The sequence below is a fragment of the Ictidomys tridecemlineatus genome, chromosome 15, assembly GCF_052094955.1.
Source record: "Ictidomys tridecemlineatus isolate mIctTri1 chromosome 15, mIctTri1.hap1, whole genome shotgun sequence".
NCBI classification, from domain to species: domain Eukaryota; kingdom Metazoa; phylum Chordata; class Mammalia; order Rodentia; family Sciuridae; genus Ictidomys; species Ictidomys tridecemlineatus.
Genome location: NC_135491.1, coordinates 57099490 through 57106588, shown reverse-complemented (window position 1 = coordinate 57106588; position 7099 = coordinate 57099490).

The window sequence follows — 7099 nt, the reverse complement described above, 5'->3', positions numbered from 1 at the left end:
ACAGCAAAAAAGAGAAATGGATTAATCTCATCGAAATCAAAATGCTTCATGCATCAAAGGACACCATCAAGAAAGTGAAAAGACATCCCAAAGAGAAGGAGACATATTTGCAAGTCAGGAATTCAGTGAGGGTTTAGTATCTGGAATATAGAAAGAATTCCTATAATTCAACAAGAAAAGGACAACCCAATTAAAATGGAGAGCTTTTAAATAGACACTTCTTCAAATTAAATATGTAAATGACCAATAAACAAATGAAAAGGTGCTTGGTATCGTTAGTCACTAGGGGAATGCAAATCAAAACCCCACGGAGACACCCCTTGGCCTCCGCTAGCTGCTGTGATAGGAAACGGGTTTGCGGTTTTCCAACCCTTGGCGAGGGTTAGACCAATGGAAACCCTCGGGCACTGTTGGTGGGGATGCTGAGTGATAATGCCGTTGTGGAAATGCTTTGGCAGGGCCTCAAAAAGTTAATCGTCGAGTTGCCATATGGCCAGCAGTTCCTCTCCTAGGTACACGGGAGGATTGGGAACATATGTCCCCATAAAAACTTGTGCATGAATGTTCATAGCCGCATTATTCATAATAGCCAAAGAGCAGAAGCACCCATATGCCCACCAACAGATGAAAGGGGTAGACCAAATGGGCTCTGCCTATGCAGTGGAATATTATTTGGCCATAAAAACTAGTGAGGCGGCGCTACGCCTGGTGACATGGCTGAACCCGGAAGTGGGGCTGCTAAGTGAACGAGGCCACTCACAAAAGGCCACGTGTTGTTGTAAGATTCTGTCTACAGGAACTGTCCAGCTGGGGCAAGTCCAGTTTAGGAGGAAGGTAGTGGTTGGCAGGGGCCTGGTGGGGTCGGGGCGTGACTGCCAATGGACATGGGGTTTTCTGTGCGGGTGAGGAGAGACGAGACGGTGGTGATGATTGCATGACGCTGTGAATAGACTAAAAACACTGAACGGAACACGTTAACAGAATTAAAATGTTGAATTTGAGGGTACATTTATTCTTAAAAGACAAAAAGACCACCCCAGGGCGCTGGCCTTTCTCCTGTCCAACTTCAAACACTCAGTAGAGAGAATCTGATTGGTCCTGGTGTCCAGGGACCGGGCTGGCCTGTAAGTCACGCAGGGCCGGTGGAGCTGTTGGGGACTCGCCCTTTAGGGTGGGGGCAGTCTTCAGGCAAGGCTGTAGGCTGGGTAGCTCACTCACGAGGTGTCTACCTGAGGTATCAGAGCAGCATCCAAGAAAGCCTTGGGAAGAGGAAAGTGAGCCCAGCACGGTGGCACCTTGGGCCCCTGCGTTCAGTCCTCAGGTCCTGGCGCTGTCTGCCCAGGGCGTGCATCTCCCAGAGCCGTGACCAGGCTGTCTGTCTTGTTCCCTCCCCATCACGTCTCGAGCATGCCCCAGGACTAGTCACCGTCGCCATCACCCTCTTTAGGAGCTGCGTGACACTCAGTTGGGTTGAAGTGCCGCCGTCTTCTCGGTCACCTAGCGGTTGGGGGAGTCACAGGTTTTCCTCTTCTCACATGCACAGACCTCACGCCGTAGGGAATTCTTTGACGCAGGCCAATAGTCCTCTTTACCTGAATTGCCCAAGTTACTTATAAAGACCACAGAGGACAACATTCCCCCGGGGTGTCAACCCACCCAGGAACTGTTTTCCGGCTCCCTTCCTCTGTGTGTCTTCTCCCAGCGTTGGGCTCCCGGAAGGCCAGGGAGGGGACCGTGGCTCTCTTCCTTCCTGTGTTCACTCCCTGCCGCTGTGTGCCAGCCCTCCTGGTCCCAGGCCTGTTGCTCAGGGAGCTGGGGCTGTGATGGGGGGCAGCAAAGGGGAGGCAAATGGAGCTGGGGGAGGGGCCTCAGGTACCCTTCTGTGGTCAGCAGAAGGACGTGCCCAAGGTGCACATCCTAACCCGTGGAGCCTGTGGGTGTCAGGGGATGTGGCGAAGGGGAATTCATTAAGCCTGCTCCTCAGCCGACTTGGGAGCCCCAGGTGTGGGGAGGAGGTGGAGAGTCAGGTGAGAGAGGCTGTGCGCAGAGGGAGGAGGACTGGCCGGCAGGCAAGGCACCCGAGCGGCCTCTAGGGGCCGTGACGGGCAAGGGCACAGATTCTCCCCTGGATCTCCCAGAAGGAGCAGCCCTGACAATGTCTTGGTCCAGACTAGCGTGGGGACGTTGGCGTCCAGACCATGTGTGTGCCTCTAAGGGCTCAGTCTCACCCAATCTCCCCTGAGTTGGTTGTCGTCTGTTACAACGGCCACAGGAAGCCAAGGCCTTCTAAGTTTGGCTTTGTTTGCTCCAGGAAGAAATGCAGCGGGGAGAGTGATGTTTTGATCCAACTGTGGCCTCTCTTGGGAGCACATAATCCTCATGCTTGGTGTTGCTCTTCCTGGGTCCCAGACATTGTCCTAACCGCCGTATGCCAACTCACTCATTTGATGCGCACAACTCTGGAAGGCAGGCTATGTTTTTTAATGGGTAAGTTCACTAAGGCACAGAGAAGACAAGCAACTTATCCAGGGCTGCCCAGCAGAGTTCCTGTGACGTGCTGCTGGTCTTGTGTGGACACTCCCAAGGTGGGTTTCTTTCTGGTAAGATCTTCCAGATGTGCTGGGCCCCCGTGTGGGTGGTGATGCTGAGGGAGCAAGCCTGAGCTGTCAGACTGCACGTCAGCCCCCGTGTCAGCAGGTGAGGTTGAACCGCTTGCCCGGCGGCTTATGAGCTGTGAGACTCCAGGCACATTGTTCAACCTCTCTGAGCTTTAGTCGCCTTGTCAGAAAACAACAGGAACAACTCTTCCCCGAAGGGGTGGCATTTTAATAACACGAGGAAAAGTACGAGGAGTCTCTGATCAAAGTCTTCCCCGGCTCTTGTCTGGTCTGTAGGACAGGACAGGGGCTCAGTGCTCAAGGGAGAGAGGCTACGTCTTGCTTCCACCCCGAGTTCAACCCTGGACCCCCCTGGTGCTTGTTGGACTGCAGGCAGCCACTCGGCCGCTCTGGCCTCGCTGTCCAATTCTGAGAGGAGAGGTGGCGACGGTACCCTAACTGGGGTATTGTACGTGAAGCGCTGGACAGTGAGGGGGGACTCTGTGGGGTTGGACCTTATGCTTGCTGGGGAGGGAGAGAGGGAGGGACGGGGGGTCTGCTAGCACCGGTCTTTTTCTCTCCCTTCCGGCATTCATTCCCCACTCGGTGGCTGATCAGATGTTGCCATGGGTTACAAAACCGGTTACCAAACATTAGACCATGACTATATTTTCATTAAAAATAAAGCATCTTGGAAAAAAGTTTCCTAAAATGTTAATAGTGGTAATTTCTGGGTAATGGATTAAAGAAAACCCTGTATTTTAAATATATTTTTGAGTTGCTTGGATTTAAAAAAAAAAATTCCAGTGAGCGTGGCTGGATTCCGTGTGAACAAGCCAAGTTTCCCCCTCGCCGTTTTGCACAGAATAGAAGAGCCCGTGTTTCTCTGTGTACCGTGAGCTATTGTGAATTTGTGTTTGTCCTGAAAACCAAGTTTTGCCCTCTATCAGGTGCAGTTCAATGCTGGGACCATTTGGGGAGTGTCTGTCTGTGCCAGCTCTTGGCCCTGGTGACAAGGACAGATAAGGCCCAACCCTGCTTCTAGAGAGCTCAGAGTCCAGAAGCGGTTGCTTCTGGTGTTGATCAAAGTGCACGTTTTCTGCCTTAATAACGATGCTAAATACGGCTCCCCGTCTCCCTGTGTCCTCGCCAAGATCCAAGGGCACCTGTTTGTGGGGGATAGATCCGCTTGCCCTGGGCGCCCGGCAAGTGGCTCAGTCTTACCCAATCTCCACGAGTCCCATATTCTCAGCTGAACAGGGGATGGTGTGCCACTGCATTCAAAATCAGACTCGGGCTCCCGGCCGTAGCCTGCGTGGCCCTGTGTGTCCCGGCCTGTCTCCTTGCACAGTCTTCTGTCTGGCCCTGCCAGGGCCTCCTGCAGCTGAGCATCTCAGTCCCTGCAGCAGCCGGGCTCCTCCCAGCTCTGGGCATCTGCTGGAACGCGGTTCCTTCCTTCTGGGGAATGGTCCCTCTCACCCAAGCTCCCTCCCTCCCCTCCCTTGCCTCAGTCTGCGAGCTTGTTCAGGTTTGCCATTGCTCTACTGACTTGGTGACTTGGTTTCTCTCCGTGCTGTCTACCTGTGAGCTGTGAAGGCAGGCCCCTGCATCGGGTCCCAGCAGGTCCCAGCTCTGCACAATCCTCTCCCGTCTCCCGTTCACAGGGGCTGGGAGGGAGGGACCCGCAGAGGCTGAGAAGCACCTGCCACCCTGTATCCAGTTTCGGAAGCAGGTAGGAAGCCCCATCCAGGCAGCCATGGCCCGAGGAGCAGAGCAAAAGCCTAAGCCATTCGCCACCCTTCCAGGCTGGGCTTCCTTGGTGAACCACCATTGGGGTCTGTCTTTCCTCCTGGGGCGTCAGTGACGGGTGGCTGACCCAGGAGTCCTTTGCTCTGTGCTGTCCCGTGTCTGGCTTTGGAGGTGGAAGGAGTGCTTTCCCCAGAGTACAGGAGTGGGGTCTGTGGGTGGATACGCATCATCTCTGGCAGATGCAGGCCAGGGGGAGTGTTCCCCCGCAAGCCCCCAGCTAAAGGTTTAGTTCCGCCTCAGGTTTTTCCAAAATAGCTAGAAAACCTGCTGCCTGTTTTCAACTCCCAAAGCGCAGGGCTCCCCTGCACAGGAGGAGGCCTGAACTCTGACATTGCTCTTCTGCTCAAAACAGGCTACGATTCCAGCCGCCCACCGGTGGCTCCCAGCCACAGCAGCTGGGACTTACATGCCAAGTAACTTGGCACTGTTAAATGTTAACACATGGCTGTTCCCTGGTGACTTAGACAATGTTTAAAAATTCGAGTGAACTTCTGAAAGGCATGGGAATGTTTATAGTAGCACAAAGTGCAGACAGCCACTATGTCCAGCCGCAGCAGCATGGTAGGTAAAGCGTGGACTGCTCACATGGTGGAGTACTACTCAGCCATGAAAAGAACAGGTGCTGGATATGCACATGGCACCGATGAATCTCACACTGGGACAACGAGCAGGAGGGAGTGGACGCCACGGCTATGTGCTGGAAGTCCACTGACATCAGACTAAGGCTGAGGGGAAACTGATCTGTGGTGGCCAAGATCAGCTGAGTGGTTGCACCAGTGGGAGGCTGTGACTCACTGGGAAGGGCGCCTTCTGGAGCCTTCTGGGACCATGTTTCACCTGGTGGGTTACACGATGTGGATCTGTGTGAAAGACCGTAGACCTGGCCGCTGAAGGCGGGTGTGCCATGGCCCCAGAGAAAGGCAGGTGTGCGCGACCTGCTTGCTGATAGCTCCAGCCTCTGGCTCCTGCTTCCAGAAGCTGGGAGCTAGTTAGCGCTCAGAGCCGCACAAGAGTGGCCCCGCGGAGGCTAGCCCAGCTGGGGAACACCGTCCCCTCCCCTCGCAGGGAGCTTGGACCCCGAGAAACCTACAGTGCTGCTGCCCACCCTCAGGGGCTGTCTCCGGCCCTCACCAGGGAGACCCTACTGCCTGCAGGGTCCTGCCGCAGGGCCCCTCACGTGCTCCCGTTCGGGGCACCACCACACTGTTCCAGAACTCAGTCACGGGCCTGCGCGCTTCTTTCACTAGCTGGGCACCAGCTGGGCACAGCCAGGGCGTGGAACTCCTCTCCCGGCCCAGGGCCACCTCGTCAGGCTGCGCGCGCTGACTGGCACCCTCTGGAGTCAGGCCATAGAAGGGCCTCGGCTTCGTGGATCTGGCGTAACCTGTGAATTGAATTAAGGCCAAACTCATCCTCTATTTAATGTCTCATTTATCCCCAGTTCTGCTGATAGGTATATAAAATATATATGTATTATATATGAACATGTGCATATGAACACGTGTATGTCCACAGCATCACATACTGATTACACACGTGATGGAATGGACCATCTGTGTGCAGCGGGGCCTTCTTGCTGCTGTGGGTGAGGCAGAATCAGGCAAGACCTTGCTGCTGTTAGAAGCATAGTTTGGTGCTCTCCAGAGCTGGGCGGAGGGGGTGAGGCTGCGGGTGGCGCGGGCCCTCATGGCTGGGGCTCAGCTGGCTCCTGTGCTGTCACTGAGGTGGGGGAAGGCTGTGCCCACCAGATGGCAGCTCAGCCGGAGCAGAGGCACGGATGGCTGGCCTCGGTCCTGTCCTGGGGTTTCTGGAAGCCAAGTTGGAAAGCTTTCCTCTGGAGCGGCAGTGAGGCTCCCACTCCGTCCCCAGGAGACTCGGCTCCCTGTTCCTCTCACTCCTCCTCCAACACGGAGCGGATGTGAGGCTCACGGGGGCGAGCCTGCTCGTTAAGGCCTCGTGTCTGGACGGCGAGCGGCAGATCTGAGCTCTGGTCTAACTTCATTATCACTGTAGTCTGAATAATGGCCCCCTACAGGACCCGAGTCACCCAGGGCCTAATCCCTGGAACCAGGAGGATGTACACGGCAAAAGGCACTTGGTAGAAGTGATTGAGGATCTTGAGACGGAAGATCACTCCCGGTTATCTGGAGTGTGGAGGGGGGTGAGGTGCTAGAGTCCCAGGGGAAGTAGGGGGCCAGAGGAGAGTGGACAGATCAGAGTCATGTGGCCGCTGGCTTTGAAGACCCAGGAAGAAGGGCCACAAGCGGAGGAACACCAGGGGCCCCCAGGAGCTGGCAGAAGATGGACCCCCTCGGCAGCATCCCAAGACCCTTGACTGCAGCCCAGCAAGACTGATTGGGAGGTTCTTACTTCTGAGCTGTAAGAGAAGGCACCTCTGTGGCTTTAGACCACTAAGTTTTGGGCATTTTTTAAAACAATAGCAATAGGAACTGATTATTATTTCTCTATTATTTTCCATTGTCTCTTCCCTCCCTTTCTTCTGTGTGGCTTCAAGAAGATTCAAGTTTCTGGAGCTGGAAACTCAACCCCCCTTTCCTGCTAAGTCTTCTCAGGAGGACGTGAGTCCCGGCCTCTGCAGCCGGGCTCGGTCCTCTGACCTCAGCCAAGTCCTCCCTGGGCATCCACGTGTGTCCTGCCCTGGAGCAGGCCGGGCCGGGCTTTCAACCAGGTCC